The following is a 19,023-nucleotide window of genomic DNA, read 5'->3' as shown; positions in this document are numbered from 1 at the left end:
CAACCACATTTTCCACTAGACGAATGAATGGTGAAACAGACTGATGAATGAGACAAAGTAAAATTGTTTTATATAAAATAAACATTTTTTTTGGAGTAAAACTGAACCATTTATATTCTGTGCTAAATTACTCACGCTGAGTTCTCATACTTGCACACCCCCACTTCATTCAAGACAAGCCCTCTGTCTATACGCGAGTGTCTCTGTCCCTATGGGATTATTACAGAGCTTTAAGGCGGCCCCCTCCCATTTCCTTACTTCACTCAAGTCTGGTTGACAAGTCCCTTCTACTTCACACAATGACCCATTAATATATGCACTTAAACCCCTCGTCTTTTCCGCAAACAGAGCCATGCTCAGCAGCTGCCTATAGCCAACATTTAACCCATAGATGTAAACCCCCCAAAAGAACTAATAATTCATAGGCATCAATTTGTGAAAATGCGTAACGTTCCGGTTCTACAAAGAGCCCAATATGACCAAAAGTATTGGGACACCGCTCCTAATACTTGGATTAAGTGTAATAGCCACACTCAGGTGTATAAATTAAGCGCATGCGCAGTCATCTCCATAGACAATGGAATGGGCACAAGATTTACCCTTGCCTCCTCAAGGGGGAGATTAAATTAAAAGCAGTTGAAACCCACCGGCTCTGCACAATACAATGTCCTCCAAATGCAATAACCGACCACTGAGGACAGGGTGCAAGAGAAAATTCAGCCAATAGGGAAGCAATAAACCTTTACATTTTCAACAATTTATGGGAAAAACCGAGAGAGATTTCTTCTTGCATCAAAAATGTATAGAGCTCACTTCCAGAAAGTCCCTTTCAGAAGAAATGTTTAAAGGAATCGCTGTGGAAAAATATATCGATTTATGTGGAAAGCGGAATGGTATTAGAAGGGGACCAGACAGAGGTGGAAGAGGGGAGTTATTTCTTTAAACAGGGTAAAAAGTGACAATCACGAGCTGATTGAGGAATGAATGAGATACCTGACCTCTCCTGAAATCCAAGGTGAGCTGACAAGGTGCCATCATAAATCAGGACCTTTTGGAGTCAACGGTTACCCTTACTTCTGAAGGTAAAAAAGAATCACTCTATATAATTATTAATTAAAGCTGATAAAGTGGGGTAAATTAAAATTGTACCTTGTTTCAATTTAGTAAATGAACACCGATGAGCGCGTGGAGTTGCTTTGCTACTTTAGTTGCATCGAATTCTTCCGTTAGTAGGTTGACCATTGATCCCTGAACTCACTCTGTGAATTTGGCCTGCAGCATTGCTAGGTTTGCCAAACCACGTTTTTTACAACAGGACACATAAAAAGTTAAACAGGGCCTATCTAGCCCCAAAGTATGCATTTTTTATAAGCATCCGGTGTTAAAAGGGAGGTCTAGCTACACTAAGCACCTGATACAACTCAATTAGACATATACTTTGATGATGTCACCGTTTTTTTATGTTTAAGTAATGGGGCTTGCACTGGAAGGGTTAAACCAGGTACACCGATATTGTGAAGGTGTTCATTAAAACCTAATACATGTCAGTAAGAGAATGCATCTATTTTCTTGTTTCATCTTTTTACTGCACAGAACCGAACCCAAACATGGCCTTGGCGGAGGGACTGACTGCACAGATCTATTCCTGGAGTACAAATAGACAGCTATGACAGACTATAGATAAAGCCCCACAAGTTTTAAGAGCATCCAACAAGTCTGGCCAGCACTTTCCTGGCACCTGTTAACACCACCGTTTCCGTCTATTCCGTGTTATACAGTCGCTCTCCAGAACCCCTAACTGCCCACCAAAATATTGAAAAAAGAGCAATCCCGGTGCTAAAAAACAGTGGCTACCAAAGTGTGTCCTCCACAAGCATAACTTTGCCTTAAAATTGGTCTTTAGAAATAGTTCCCAATCCACATAAAACATATAAAAACAGAAACTGTTGGTTGATCACAGATTATCCTAATGTAAGACTGCATTGATGAGCCCCTTACTACTCATACTCTCATTCATTCACACAATTCATCCACAGATTAATTCATCCTCTCTCTCTCTTTCTTACTATCTACCCCCTCTCACCCTTCTCACTATCTACCCCGTATCCCCCTTCTCACTATCTACCCCTCTCCCTCCCTTCTCACAATCTGGAGAAGGGAGGGAGAGATGACACCTTTATTGTAATGTTTTTGTGCGAAACCACACCTTTAAGAGTAACAAAATAAGTGCTACAGCCGGTTCAGAAACATGTTTTGTAATAACCAGCGCTCCGTATGTAAGTCTGTACATTTCTGTAGCAGGTGGAGCATGATTGTAGACGTGAAGGTTACTCTTGCCTTGAGGCCTAACAAAATGTCACAGGAAATAACTACATTAATAGCATTCCCTGAGCGGAATGAAGTTATAAATCTAAATGATTGTTTTTAAAAATAATGACAATATGAGAAAGCCGTTCTATCGTGGGAATGGCACCGCAGTTATTTAAAAGGAACCCGCTTTGAATAATGTATGCTGTAGGGGTGCACGGGTTACAATACATCAAGTACTGATCTGGTCAACCTACCGAATAGCACCGGTTGACATAAACCATCTGTTGCCAGTGATTAAACTCATGCAAGAGTAATGGCAGACCAGGTTTTGGCACAAAACCACGGAATGTCTGTTTTATAGAAGTGAAATACAAGTGCGCGGATCGTGTAATTATCGCAAGATAAGGACTTCTCGTGATTAATGCCTCTAATAGTATCGCGATCGTCTTGAATTGCCAGGCATGGGTTTCAAAGAAATGCTCACCTTAATAGTCCACTTATATACGGTATATCCGGTCCAGCTTCTACATGCCAGCTATATATATATACAGTATATGGAAAAGATGATGAGAAGCAGACACAATGACCACACAATAACCACACAATAACCACACAATTCTTGGGCACTGCCCGCTGTCCTACTTTTAGGGGACAATGAGGATCACGTGGAAGCTGTGGAGACTCTGATCTCTCCAGCAAATCGCGGCATTATCTGCGGTCTGTACTTTTCCCTCATTTATCCAAATGTATAAAAGAAACCAATTTACTCCAAGGTCGTGCTTTCATTTACCACCTAACACTAGAAATAATGTTTCTGCGGTGGGTATCGCATAGCTGGTGTGGCTAAGATCCTGGGACTGGGTTCTATTTTGGAAAATATTTACTTTACAGATATTATTGAAATCGATTATCTGACACCCTAAATTATAAAAAGCCGTGGATGGAGTCTGCGTGATTAGGGCTCTCAGTGGGTGACGACAGGGTATGTTTAAGAGCCGCGCACATCTGAGCCCTTTTTCTTCATAATTATTTGCTAGAGAAATTCCAACTCCCTGACCCGGCAATGAACTTTTCTTATAATATGAGCCACGTCCATTATTAAAGCAGCCGAGCCCCTCAATACATCCGCAGATGATTCAAATATAATTCAGAATAGGTTTTAAATATATATATATATATATGTACATTTAACCCTTTATGAGCCAAGCGTCACATAGTAAATGAGCGAGAGAAGAAAATACATTTGCAATGAGGTGTTATAACGTTATGAACAGATTGGATGTTTACATGGTGCAACCACATTTTCAGCACGAGAGTTGATGTATAGAGAGTTTTATCAGGCTGGAAACGTGTAATGTATTCATTATCAGGAACCGGCGGAGTGCTGAGCATCGCTTATCTTTCCTCTATAAGGAAAAGGAATCCGCAGGCTTGTAGCTTTTAAATAACTAAGGACGCACTTCTAGGTTATCAGTACCACCCAAACCTAGAAAAGCCGTTCCATGCACCCGAGCGCTTTGTCTCCACTAAGTTGTCAAGCAGATTTTTGACGTTGGTTCATGAATCCTCACTTTAAACGTAGCCAGTGGTATCTTGGACTAATAGGGAGAAAATCTGTGAGCCCGGGCCAGTAGCTGCAGGGATCATTTGGAGTCGTTCCACGTAGGAAAGCAATGTGTTGGGAAGGAAGAGGTTAAGACCAGTTTACCAATCAACACAATAGCCAAGGTTAAAGAACAGAAATGTATGTAGCTTGGGTACAAAAGAAGCACACAATTACATTAAGGAGTATTGTGTAAAAGCATGCAGGGTGTGATAAAGAAAGTCATTCCCGTCTTCATTCACGCACAAGAATCAGGGACCCCCCATTAGTAAAGGGGAGATGAAAGTTGTTCGTTCTCAAGCTGCGCAGTCTGTTAATATAACGCTTTATATAATAATTCTCATCTATACCATGCCGATGCTCAATGAACTTAACAGCCGACACCGCTATTCCCCTGAAATGGAGACCATACTTACCTTAATTCCCAGGGCTGGCCGAAGCATTAGAACCTGATCCTATCCTGATCCTATCCTTATCCCATTTCCCGGTATTTATGCAGACGACACAGCTTTTGGAGTAGCACTCAGCCTTATTTCCATGTTAATTGCATTTAGTGAAGTATTCTGTCTCATTGAACAGGTTGAATCCCATAGTCTGCTTCTTGCACATGCTTAGCGCGGTAATATTCCTTGCGGTCAACTAATTGAGACAATCTCTGTTGGTGGAAGGCCAAGATCAGCGGCAGGGCTAGTCACATATAGCGGCAGGGCTAGTCACATATAGCGCCAGGGCTAGTCACATATAGCGGCAGGGCTAGTCACATTTAGCGGCAGGGCTAGTCACATTTAGCGGCAGGGCTAGTCACATATAGCGTCAGGGCTAGTCACATATAGGGGCAGGGCTAGTCACATATAGCGGCAGGGCTAGTCACATATAGCGGCAGGGCTAGTCACATATAAAGGCAGGGCTAGTCACATATAAAGGCAGGGCTAGTCACATATAGCGTCAGGGCTAGTCACATATAGGGGCAGGGCTAGTCACATATAGCGGCAGGGTTAGTCACATATAGCAGCAGGGCTAGTCACATATAGCGGCAGAGCTAGTCACATATAGCGGCAGGGCTAGTCACATATAAAGGCAGGGCTAGTCACATATAGCGTCAGGGCTAGTCACATATAGGGGCAGGGCTAGTCACATTTAGCGGCAGGACTAGTCACATATAGCGGCAGAGCTAGTCACATATAGCGGCAGGACTAGTCACATATAGCGGCAGGTCTAGTCACATATAGCAGCAGGGCTAGTCACATATAGCAGCAGGGCTAGTCACATATAGCGGCAGGGCTAGTCACATATAGTGGAAGGGCTAGTCACATATAGCAGAAGGGCTAGTCACATATAGCGGCAGGGCTGGTCACATATAGTGGAAGGGCTAGCTGAGCTGCACCTAAAATTGGTGGAGAGCAGAGAGCTGATGGTACCTGGGCAGGGAGTGTGCATGAGCCCCCTGTGCGGAGATTGACAACTCAAAACTCAAAGAGAAAGTACACTCACTTTGAGTTCTATGGTTTTATGTATCGGGACATAATCACAATCATCTGATCCTTAGCGGGTCTAAAATTAGGTAAATAACAACCTCAGATGAAGAACGTGACATATTACACTGCAAGCACGTGGTGGAGGGGTGATGATCATTGAGCTTGGCAGTTGGTACGAGGTGTTTGCCAAACGTGGCGCTGTGCATTATGGCCAAACATCTTCACTTTGGTCTCGTCTGTCGAAGGACATTGTTCCAGAAGTCCTGTTGTTTGTTCATTTGCAACTTTGCAAACCTAAGCCGTGCTGCCATGTTTTAGAGAGAAGAGGCTTTCTCCTGGGAACCCTTCCAAGCAAAGCATACCTGTCCAGTCTTTTTCTAATTGTACCATCATGAATGTAACTCAGATCTAACTCTTGTTAGCAACTTAATTTCTATGGAAGAAGTAAGGGTGTACTTTTTTCACACATAGCTTCTTCAATTTGACTTTATTTTTGTTGCAAAAGCCATGCCACAGTGTAGTATGTCTTGTGTTTTTGTTCATCTGAGGTTATATTTACCTAATTCTTCCGGAGGTGTGACTACCTGCCCCCTTACCTGAATATCGATTAGAATAAGGAGAAGGTGAAACTGGTTTCTCGCTGTTAAAAAAGAAAAATAAGTAAAATATTTGAAAATAGTGATGATTATCAGCGTTTAAAAGAAAGATCTCTGAGATCTAGAATGACCCTAAAGGGATCTCTACTCTAAAAAAAAAAAAGTTTAAAATAAATTAAGTACCAAACAATTTATCTCCCTACCCATAAAATTGTAAAACATACACTTTGCTTTTTCTATGTGGGATATAATAATCAGGGGGGTCGCTGAACATAAAGTGCGGGGAGAGTTTTGTTCCCCTGACTGTGGAAGGAATCCTAAGCGGAAGGGCCCCGGAGTTTACATTTTAGTGATAAATAACTGAATGTATTAAAAAAATAATTAGTTTGTGAGCGGGCTCTGCTTTACCTCATGGATGCGCGCCCGTGTGCCCCCCCCCATCATAAATCAAACACCTCACAGATCCGCGCCTCCGGTAACGGGCGAGCCGGACGACCCTCCCAGGCTCCGCCCACCTGCCCCCTGTCCTGCTGAGTGACAGGCGAGCGGTGTGTCTGTGTGAATGTGTGTGTGTGTGTCTGTGTGTGTGTGTCTATGTGTATGTGTGTGTGTCTGTGCACAGTGCAGCGCACACCGCCGAGCGCAGAGCCAGCATTCTGTGTATCGGGCGTGTGGGAAGTTGTAGCCTCCGGGGAGTGGGCACTGGGCTGAGGTGGGCTGAACACTGCACGGGTCCTTATGTGCTCAGTAAAGAGAAGCAGGCGAGGAGGTGGTTTGGAGAAGGTGAGTGAGGAGAAGTCTTAATATTTTACACATTCTGTTTATATATCATAGTTTCTTTATTATGTGTATTTTACAGCATTATTATTATAACACTCTCTCTCTCTATATATATATAAATAAACCATTATTATTATCATAACAAACATATAAATATATAAATAAACCATTATTATCATAACAATATATATATATATAAATAAACCATTATTATTATCATAACAATATATAAATATATAAATAAACCATTATTATTATTATTATCATAACAATATATGTATACAATATATATAACATTATTTATTTCTTTTATTAACACATTCTTTGGTTATGTTGCCAAACTTGGGTTTCCTGATTGACATCACTTATATATATATATATAGATCATATAGGCTTCATGCAAGCAAATATATAGATAGATAAATATTTTTGAATGTATATTCTTGGTCTTATGTTTTAAGAAATTTAATGCTAATTACATGACCTATTAAATGGATGTCGGTGAATTTGCCCCCGTCCCGGATTTTCTGCACCGTGTAAATGGTTTTTCTGCCCGTTTCTGTGGTAATTGCTCCGACTACATTGGAAGTTTTAGGTCAGATTAAAAAACAGCTGCCAATTTTTGTAAACGACGTCCAAGAACACTTTGCCGGGTAGTCTGTAGCAGGTTAGAGAACATCGTTGGAGTGTGAGATTACATAATCTTACGTCTGGAACATAACATCAAGTGGAATTTAAGTGGAAGTGGCAAATGTGTGTATATATGTAATATATATTATATATATATAACGATGGTTGCCTTAAAAGATAAGCAGAATGTAGGGACTGTCCGGAATACAGAGACTAAACTGGTTCATAATGGTTTGTGTGCCTTGCTCTGTTTGTAAACCCAGTAAGGTGATAAATGCAGTTGTTTTCCTCTTGCAGACCCCTTTTAGACCTCTCTGTCCCGGCTATTATTTTATTTGTGTAAATGACCCCGGAATAGTTCTGAAACTGAGACATCTTCTTAAAACTGGGAAATTATAACAATTCCACCAGATAATTACAGGTGCATTATACCCTATAATATATGTATATAATGTATGTATGTATGTATATATATATATATGATCCCACGGAGGGTCTTGTTAGACGCCTGGCAACACTCGCTGAGCCAACTGACTGGTGGCGAGTAAAACCACGTTGGCAAAACGTCTCTCCTGCAAGACAACTAACTGCAGGCATGGAAGTGTAAATGGATCACTCAGCTGCCGTATGCATTAAAGGGGGTATACTGGCTGGAACGTCCCTTTAAATACTATAGGTTCTAATTAATGCGTTTGCTTGTTATTGCCACCCCACCCCCCCAATCACCGGGATAAACCCCATTCAATAAAAGCCTTTTATAATTTCTTTAGTGCAGAAGTCAGTCTGCAGGGATGCCGTTCCGCCACTTTGTAAACAAGCACTTTCTAATATTTCCCCCGAGCACTCAGAACTTGCATTAGTTAAACCCCGGCTCTTGCAGATTTTAAAGCATATTTGACGCTCACACAAAACAGATTGTGTTAATGTAAGCAGTCCATTATGGCCATGAACAAATTACAGTCCTTTCCTCCCTGATAGGAGAAATTACTCTCAGTTTAGGTTAGCAATTTTACAGCCTAAAAACATCCTCCCTCTGAGTGCCTGCAATCATTCACGATGTAAAGCAGGCAGGGAAGATATCGGTTACAACCAGGGCCACCTTTACGATGGGGAAAATGGGGCAGCTGCTAGGAACCCAACCATACCTTTAGGAGTCCACAGCACCTGTCCCTTGGGTCCTCCATTCTTGCGAGCGTGAAAATTGTCAGAAGGTTTCATGAAGACGGTGTTTCTGCCGGTCACAGCTAAGATCTAAGCTGGCGGCCGGCAGCAGGTGAAACGAGGCTGTGTTTGCCCACCAGGGGAGGCTTGCAGGGAGTCCTAATCTTCCTTTCCTATTAGTTCACAGGACCACCATGCATATTTTTGTAAAATAAGATATTGAAGCCCCTTTATGCGCTCCTACAGCTCTTCTCGTTCTTTGTTGGTGCTTCCACCCCAGAATATGTCGGGGAGCAGCTGCCGGGCGAGTGAATGAGCGGCTTTTCTGTTGAAATGCAACTTGGTTTGCAGAGGGATATTGACATGAAGTCAACACGCTTTGTCTGCACACAGGCAGTCCACCCCGAGATGATATGTATTCCCCTAATTATTTCTTCCGGAACATTATTGTTAAATATTGGCCATCAGGAGAGAAAACAACTGTATGCCTTTAGTCAAGTAGCCTTAATAAGAATTTACCGCGCATGGACGTGGAAGAAAAAAGGGAAAAATATTTCAAACTATAGATTACATTTAATAATTCAAACATTTAAAATCTGATAAATGCTTTTGTGAATCGATAGTCAGATTTACATTTGAGCCATATTTAGCATTTAAGAAATGCTTATGATGCATCCCATCGCTGGAGAAGTTATACTGCATGACATCATCAATTGAATTCAAACATTTGACAGCACAGATGTATCTGTCATGCATATAAATATGTTACGTAGATGCAATCATCACTTGTATGTTGAGTTTAAGATACACAGGATAGAATCAGAAATTAGTTGCTCCTTTTAAATTGGTGCAATGTCTCCTAGCAAAGCCTCCAATGATTCCAAAATGTATGTCAGAAGTAGGTCACGGATGCGTTTTCCATGAATGTCAAATACAGAACCTGCGTGTTTCATGCATAAATGCAAAATCATGAAAATTCTGCTTAAATGAAGGCACAAGTACTGATTCTTTTTCTAAGCAGAACCGTATCAAGTTCACGCATTTCTGGACCAAAAAAACCTTTGCGCTTATTAACGATTTTGTTTAGAATTGAGAAAAAAATATATTTTATGAAAGATAATATTATTATATTATATAAAAATACATTTTAAGAAAACACATTTCTTCTTGAAATGTAATAACCCTATTTGTGGTTCTCATCTTCTGTGTGATTTGTTTTCCATCATGTAATGTGGATCGTAATATCTGGGGCCGATGTCATTCTCTGAGCATAATGCATGGAAACGATCAGGAAACGATCAGGAACCAAAAATGAATTAGAAGACCTGATTAATATACATGGTTAATAACAGAGGCCTCTTTCTACGAATGAACTAATAGTGCAGTCATTTTCTGGCATTATAATATCATATGTGCCCGCCATTGGAATGACATGAGGGGGGAACAATCTTTCTTCCTCCCTCTTCAATTTCTCTCTCACCCTCCCCCTCTTTTCTCTCTCCTTCCCTTTCTCTTCTTTCTTGGCCCCTCTTTCTTCTCTTCCTCCCTTGATTCATTCTCTTCCTACTCTACCTGCCCTCCTTTTGCCCGGTCACCATTTCCCACCCACCTACTCTTACATGATGTTAATTCCATTGTTGTCGCCCACATCAGGCTACCATACTGGGAATGGGTGGCCTCGTCACTTTATTATGAGGGCTGCCATTGGCTCCCCATTGTTCATGGGGCTCTGTGCGGACTGATAGAGAGCAGCAGAGCGAGATGTGGGGGAAACCGCGGTTTGGTGCCTGTCTGTGTCTACGGTTCAGTCCACTAGAGGGTCTCCACAGCCTAAAGAAAAGTGCAAGAAATAATGTGTAACCATTGGACATCCTGAGATGGAAATTGACCAATTAGAGTGCAGCATGTAGACTCTGTTTGGCCGTTCACTCAGCATGACATACAATTCCCACAGTGACAAGGATATTATATATATTGTATTTTATAATCATTTTTAGATCTTTATTAGAAGATTTATTATGAAAAAAAGAGGAAAGAGAAGGACACCAAAAAACACTACCATGAAAATATCAATTACAATAAAAGTTCCATAAAATAAACGTATATGGGGGGGGGTTAGACAGGCCTGAAACAGATCTATCTATTAGGTAAAATCTCTCCCTGGAAGAGGCAAGGAAGAGGGTAAACTAGGTGAATATGTGTTAAATGTGAAAAAAGAAAATACATATATTGACAGCTTTTCATATATGTTTAATCACATAAAATAAAGTTTGCTTTTAATTAAAATTTCACTTTGAGTTGCCAAGCTCACACAAAATGAAGCTGGCGCGTTGACAGCCGTGCAGCCGGTGGAGTTCTTTTTATTTGTCAGTATGATCTATTATGCAGAAAAGCACAAGCACGTTGGATGTGATACAAATGCACACTCACCTCAACCATTTCTGCGGGTTTGGGAAGTCAGGGCAATGTTTTTTTACAGACTACTCAGAGCAGTAGAATCAACATCACGGGGAACTCTCTGGGTTTGACCCTAAAGCTCTAGGTGAAGCCCTGCTTCCCTGCGTTTTCGCATGTTTTTTGTTTCCCTAGCCAAGGGAGCAGCATTTGTGTGTCCTTTTTGAATCTTCCTTATATTTTTTTCCATGTACTATTCTCACTGAAAGTCTCTTCCAGGTATCTAACAGCAGGGCTGGACTGGCCTACAGGGAATCCGGGAGATCTCTGCCTCCTAAATACCCTGCCTGGTTCATTTCTGCCCCAAACACTTATACATTCATTCACTCATTTACTCACTCTTTCACTCATTCTTTCACCCTCTTGCACCCCTTACCTAACCAGCAGATTTCTCTGGTCCGGAGGCCAGCCAAGGTTTTTTAAGGGGGAGAAGTGGCACAGGCAGCCTGGTTAGGGGCAGAGATGGCACATGCAGGCTGTTTAGGGGCAGAGGTGGCATGGCAGACCGTTTAAGGGCAGATATGGCACATGCAGTCTGTATAAATTGCACAGGCAGTCTGTTTAGGGGCAGAGGTAGCACAGGAAGGCTGTTTAGAGGTGTTAGCGGCAGAGATTGCGCAGGCAGGCAAGTTGGGGGTTTGCATCAAAATTATTTACCATTTAAGTTTCTACACAACAAGTTTGTGGGTTTTTTTACGGTATTTTTTAGCCTCCAAAAAGCCTCACAATAGATACGTCGCAGACCTCCTCTCATAAAAAATGGTTAAAGGTTAAACTATAAGTTATTTCTCTAGACGGTTTCTCCTTAAAACTTTTTTTTGCTTTAGTTTCTAAGGAAATGGCAATCAGACTGAACAATCACTCCATGTTTTATTCATGTTTTTACATTTTTAATGTTCTTCCTAATAAAATGGAAATCAGTAACAAAAGCTCCATATATAACATTTTCTGTGTGAGATTGCAAGTAATCTTTTTCATGCAGTAGTTCGTTGTATTCAGAATATTAAAAAGTTGAGAAAATGTGGATATTTGTCCTCTTTTTCTTTTTATGGAAGTTAATGTTGCTGTTTAATATGGTATTAAGTGCTTTCCAAGTGATGGATGACGCTGGATCTCCACTCCAACTGATTCTGATAGTGATTTGTTTATTGATTTTTTGTTACTTCATTGGAACCTGGGGATCTTCCAAAAAGCTGATTGCTATTATCAGAATAAGGAAACCACAGTCATTCAGATAATTACAATTTTAGCTCTGCGTTTTACCTCTTCAGTTAATGAACGTAATTTCCAGCTGGAAGCCATGGTAGATTTTACAATGTGAGCTGGAAATGGTTATTATTTGCTGTTCTAGGTAAATCTTGGTGAACATGTTGGACCAGAAGTGGGGAAAAACACACATAGGAGTAGTATTATTTCTGGAAATAAATGATATGGAAGTCCAAGTTCCAGTATATCGAGTCCTAGGAGAAAGCATATATCGAAGTAAGATTGATGTTTTTCTAGTAAACAAATAGAATTGACATCTTTAATGGAAAAAAAATCCTGACTTTCAACAGAAAAGAACCTAATGCAGAGAAACCTAGATCTGCAGAAATGTCTCCTAACAAGTTAAATATAAAAGTAATAAGCATTGCCTGCCAACAGCAAAGACATACTGCATGTGTGATACATAACTGAGGTCCGTAGCGACATTATATTGCACTTTGAGATGATGTAATATTACTACATACGGCAGCGTCAGTCTCTTTCTTTTCTTATAGCAGCATCGAAACAGATGGCAGATAAGAACCCTTTGGCCCATCGAGTCTTCAGATTTTTTCCTGCGGTAAGGACTTTGACCTTAATCAGTCCTTGGTCTTAGGATATAATGAGATGGGCAAAAAAATCAAGAAAAAAAAAATCAGGAGATATCAAGGAAAGTACCAAAGTACAAGAAACCTGCTCACAGAAAGCCCCAGCCTTCAATCTAGTCACCAATATGACATCATTGTTACATAGTTACATAGTACATAAGGTTGAAAAAAGACCAAAGTCCATCAAAAAATCCTAATTCTAATTGTGATATTAGAAAATATTCAATATAAAACAGTTTGGAATACAATTTGTTTCGTTAATATGTGTCATGATTCCACCCTGCTAGCCCGGACCATGCATAATTATTTCGCTGTCATGTCCATCTGCTACCACTAGTGGCCACCCTCCTCCCTCTGGAGTGCTCAGAATCAGATAACCAGGTACAGCTGCACCTCATTACCTGATTGAAGCCCTGCCTTTAAAAGACCGTCAGGCAGGGCCTTTGCATTAAAGTGTTTGGACTGCTCTGCTTTGGCCCTGTACCTGACCCTGTGCTGATCCTGCCGTCTGCCCTGCCGGTGGGCTTCCTGCCGTCTGCCCTGCCGGTGGGCTTCCTGCCGTCTCCCCTGCCGGTGGGCTTCCTGCCGTCTGCCCTGCCGGTGGGCATCCTCCCTAGAGGCTTACTGCCTGTACTTGCTGTTCCTGTTACCTTCGTTAATACAGTACCTTTCAAAGTATTCTGCCTGCGCTATGTTTCATTGCATCCCAATAGCCGTCATGCATCGTGGGGTACAGACAGAACCCCTTGTATCCCCGCGACTGGGCTCCTACCCGACCTGCTTACCAGGGTCAGGACAATATGATTTCATATCTCTCGCATACGGCGTCCCAGCAATAACAGTGAGAACTTCTGGAAGAGAATAGTTCTAGCTTTGTGTTACTTCTAGTTACTTTTTTCACCCTCGGTTACTCTGGGATTGGCAGAGTTTGTCAAATAACAAGAACCGCTGACACAGAAATATTGACTTTAACTTCTGTACCTGTTAGAAACGTAATAGAAAAGCGATCTATATTATTATTTTATATTCATTATTCATTACTGTGCAGAAAGACGTAATGTTAGACGAATATATATTTATTTATTAATGTGCTGATTATTTGTAGAATGCACAGCTTTTGAAATTCTAATCCCAATCCTATTTCTTAGTCCTAGAGATTAGTAAACGGGGTCCTGAAACATCTGCCGGCGGCAGGGTTAATGAAAGAAGCAGATTGTGGTAACGATTAAAGGTAACGCTGTGGCATGGACAGCCCGGCCTCATTCCCCTCAAGGAACGCAAAGTTTTTCAGCTATGAAAACTATATGGAGAAAGATTACCGGGCCGCCAGACTGAAAAAGGAATCTGGTATCTTAAACCTTGAGCGTATCGTCAAAGAAGGCAGTTGTTGGCCACGTCCTTGAAGGGAATATATGTAAGGCTCTCCCTACCTGGACGCGTGGATCTTCCTACGCAGGTTCGGGGTGTTGCGTCCCAGCCAAACGTTTGAGGTGAAAAAGTGGTTTCTTAATCCGATTCGCTTTCGGTAATATGGGATGAATTGCTTGAGTTCATCCATTTCACCCAACATTTCATAATTCCATAGAGCTATGTTTAAGGGTGGCTTGGCAGCGAGGTAGGAGGTAGCTCAGCCTTTTGGTTATTTCCTAATGTAAATATATTCCGTTGTGTAAGTGATGTTGAACACTCCATCAAATGTACTATTATACTATTATAGTATCTACAACGCACACTATTGCCATTTATCAATGTGCCAAGTTTGAAGAAGACCTAAAAAAGGTTGGGGAGCCTTTCAGGAGCTGCAGATGCCTCACACAGGTACCCGCGGCCAAACATTTCCCGAGAAAGCACTCCAATCGCTTTTAATGACTGCTTTAGTTGTTAGGTTTAATTAAAGAGGCAGCCATGCTTATTTTGGCGTCGATGAAGCAAACCACATTGGGCTCATTTATGTGAGAAATCGCAGTACAGAGCGTAATGGATGCAGTTGTGAGATTTCTAAGAGAAAGTCGGAGTATGTAAAGAAAACGGGCATCCGTTTATCAATGCCCGCTTGTAATTGCTCCGGCTGCAGTTGTGAGGAGAATGATTGGGGACTCTCGGGTTTTTGACTAGAACTGAAAAATCACAATGCTTTTGGTTCCCGGGACTACGCTTTTTACCTATCAATGAGGTTTCTTTTATTTTTATTTGGTTTGTACCGTTCATCATCTCATTTCCAGCCTGTCAAATAAGTCCCTCATTTATAGACGGCTTATTATTCACTCTGAAGGTTTCTCAAATGATGCACTTTGTTGTCAATAAAACAAGCAAAGAAGTGATTAGCTATTTTTTATTGGACCCGAGTCATATATTATCATCTCGGTGTTTGCAGGAGAACTGTCAGATATATCACCATGGGACATTTCCATGTAGGAATTTTCTTTTTGTCTTCCTGTCTGAGCCATGTTATAGAATTAATTATGACATCAAGAAAGGACACGTATCGGAATCCAGGTTATATTGGGATTAAATGTCATCTCTACATCTTTACTGCATCATCAATGAAATGACTGAATGATCGGATTGCAGTTGTTATCCACGGTAGCCAAACAAGTCAGGGTTGCGTACTCTTGGCTGGCAGTGAAAGGGTTACATTTTCTATTTCATCATATACATATTTTTATTTAACAAGGGTACTCGTTTGCCATTTCTGTAAAGGAGAGCAGGTATACAGATATTATAACAGACCCCGAGGCCGAGTGTGAGCGCAGGCATCTCCATTAAAAATCCATTAACCTGCTTCTTTTCAGGCAAAGGGTAGAGGGATCCAGGACCTCGTGTGCGGGTGTTGTGCGGATGTTGTGCGTTTCCACATTATAATATCCCTGCCCCACCATTATTACGCGCTTATTGAGTGTTATTAAGTGTTATGTAGCTGTTGTGTGGGTGAAATGCATCATCTCTATGACCTGTTCCTTGGCATTGATGCGGTGATGAAGAGGTTAAGCTGCCATATTTGCTATTGGTTTCTCTCCTGTTTCGCCTCACAGATATGTAACCTCATCAGACGCTTATTAAAAGCAGCATTAATCATAACGCTACCGTCGTGTCGTACTTTATAGCAGGACCTCGGTACTCCGGTGTTGGGACGATGGGTAGCAGCAGTCGCCTGGGTCTGACGTTGTATTATTGTATCATGGACGTGGTAGATTTGGGAATTTGGGGTCTGCACTCACGTTTTGTTTTGGTTTTGTTCCATTTGAGGAATTTCAATGGAATTTTTGTTCTTTTTTGTTTTTACGTACATTTTGTTTTTGGATTTAGACTCTGTGGGTGATTTAAAGTCCGTTGGTCTTGAAGGACAAACATGAGCTGTTAAATTGAGTCTTACGCAACATCAATCGAAAACGGTGAAAATCAACGCGTTTAATTTATTTAAACCACTTCTGGAAGTTTAAGGTCCTTTTGGCGTTTGAGGCTACGTAAAGTAGGTTGTGTAAGTTTAATAACGCGGCTATGCTGGCCAAGGACTGGTAAAAGGTACAGAATTTACTGTTCCTGTAATTCAATTACAAAAGTGCTGGATCCAGATATTGACTCGTTCAGTGAGGAGTTCCTCGGGGATATCTCCATCTAAAACCCGGTCTTATGATGTGTTTAGCAATCAAAAGAATTAAAAGACGACCCAATGAATGCCGCAAACCGCACGCATCTTGAAGAACAACTCAGTAGTCAAGAGATCCCGTTTCATTTTGCGCCAAGTCTTTGACCGCTTTTCCTTCGTGGGATCTGATGGAAGCTCTTTGCACAGAAGGTCCACTATATACAGGATGCTTTAGCAACTCTTGGACCGTTTACTGAGGCAAAACATTTCTGTTTGGTTACGGAAGAGGAGGGAGACTTTTTTTTAAAACAAATGCTTGTATGTAAGCCGCCTTGGGGCATGTAAACATCTGCTCTAAAGCAGGTAAATATTAGCAAGAAAGACAGCCTTGTGAGCAACAGTGACCTCTGATAGAGTCGAATGTAAACCCGTTTAATATCCAATAATTAAATGGTAGAAAATAAAATCAACAAAAACAATTCCAGAAGATGACTTGGAAATTTGTCTCAACTCTGTCCCATAATGCCTTGCTTCCAATTTTACCTTTTGAATGCTCTTCTATCGAAATCTTCAATTATCTAATATCTAAAAAGCTTCCTTCACTAAAATGTTCAGCCTTCTCTCCATCAGGTGAAAGAGTTAACCCTCAAAGCAGTTTCTACACTGTATTCTGGAGTGTATTCCGGGGAGTATTCCGGGGAGTATTCCGGAGAGTATTCTGGGGAGTATTCTGGGGAGTATTCCGGAGAGTATTCCGGAGAGTATTCCGGTGTATTCTGGAGTGTATTCTGGAGTGTATTCTGGAGAGTATTCCGGAGAGTATTCTGGGGTGTTTTCTGGAGTGTATTCTGGAGAGTATTCCGGAGAGTATTTTGGAGAGTATTCTGTTTTATGGTTGTTACAAATGCTCATGAATGTGCTTAAGGTTGGGGTTTTTTTGGAAAGTCATAAAAGCTGCTTGTTTTGCTTCCCTTGGTTCTGGGGATCTCATGGTCCTCAAGGTGTTTGTTTTCTTGTGGTCTTGGTTACATCAAGCAACTGGAGGTCTTCTTCTTCCAAGAAACCATAAGACATTTCAATATTAGTAGAAGGCAGCAGTTTATTTTAGACTGAATTGCCCAAGTTAACATTTTTCGGTTTAGTTTCCAATTTTTAGTACTCCAATGACGAGATTCACAATCTGCATTTTGAGGACCCGTGGGCCCGCGTTAAATCCACAACTTTCTCAGCTTTTTTTGTAAGCCGAAACCATTGTGTTTTTCCCAGAGACGATTTCCTCCGCTGCAGGTGCGCTGGGTGGACGTGGATCGGATCGCGTTAGGGGTAAGGGCAGGTATTTTGATTTTACATGCATGGGTGTGCCAGGCAAATATTGAATAGCCGAGATTGGAGATCAAGACTGAAATTAGTCTGTTAGAGATCTCGCTTCATAGGGGATACATTGTTTGTCCGCTCATCAGAGAGAGTGTATTCATGGTGTATAAATGTCTTTCGCAACACTAAAACGGTAAGATAGAGAGGGTGCAGAAGAACCAGATAGATGGGATAGCATTCCAGTTGAGGTGGTAGAAGTTAACACAGTGAAAGAGTGTCAGCAAGCACGAGATAGGTATAAGGCTAAGCTGGATAAAATATAAGGCTAAGACTAAGGAAAGTATTCAGAGGTTGGGCAGACTGGATGGGCCGAATGGTTCTTATCTGCCGTCACTTTCTGTTTCTATGATATATGAGCTGTGAAGAAGATTAGCCTGAGTGAAGGTAATAAATTTAAACATGCACTGCAGCGCACAGCCTATGAAATGGCACAACTCATGTAGAGGTTCCCTCAAAGATACTTAAAACCCTCTATTTGTTTAAAAAGTAAAATCGAATCTACCCTTGGAGTTCATGCGGCTGTTGTAATTATCCCCAGGCTTGCTGTGATTTTTTTCTGGTGGGATCAGGGTCTTGAATCAGTAATGCAAATAATTGAATGAAGAGGGCGTATTAGGTTACATTTCACATTCATGGCAGCATGATGGCTTTACTAACTTGCAGATCTCAACAACTCTTGTCAAGTAGATTCTTCATTATCTGTCTGCAGCTTGTCCGATGCACAGAATTTGTAACCACAATTCCTGACCTTCAGGGGACGGCTTACTGCAAGACAAAGAAAGTATTATATGTATGTGTAGATATGTGTGTGTGTATATGTATATATACATATATAGGTGTATACATATGTATATATACACCTATATTAGTACCGTACAAATACAGGTTTACATTACTGGTTGAGCTGAAAACTGGTTATTTGTTCATATGCCAGCACACATTCTTAATGACAGATGTCTGATCACATCTCAGGGCTCAGGGTGCATGGAGATTTTTCTTTTCTTTTTTTCTTGCCCCCCCCCATGAGTTTCTTGATGGTCCCCCTGTGACCAAAGAGATGTTAAGGGGAAAAAGCACGGTCAAGCAATGATAAGATTGTTATTGTAATTGTAAGCACGTAACCAGATTCCGTTTACCACATTCACATAGTTAATATGTTGCGTTATTTATGTAAATATATATATCGTATAAATTGTATCAA

The 19,023-nt window shown here is 41.1% G+C and overlaps 1 protein-coding gene across 1 annotated transcript in view; it reads left to right on the top strand.

Moving 5' to 3' along the window:
• The first annotated feature begins 6,704 nt into the window (after window positions 1-6,704).
• ZNF385C (zinc finger protein 385C) overlaps window positions 6,705-19,023 on the top strand; it is a 66,999-nt gene continuing 54,680 nt past the window's right edge. The window contains exon 1 of the mRNA XM_053453829.1: window positions 6,705-6,767. The gene's annotated coding sequence lies outside the window, so the exon portion shown is untranslated. The remainder of the gene's footprint in view (window positions 6,768-19,023) is intronic.

This window comes from Spea bombifrons, chromosome 13 (assembly GCF_027358695.1).
Source record: "Spea bombifrons isolate aSpeBom1 chromosome 13, aSpeBom1.2.pri, whole genome shotgun sequence".
In the NCBI taxonomy this organism is placed as follows: Eukaryota; Metazoa; Chordata; class Amphibia; order Anura; family Pelobatidae; genus Spea; species Spea bombifrons.
This window is presented reverse-complemented; position numbering and strand designations above follow the sequence as displayed.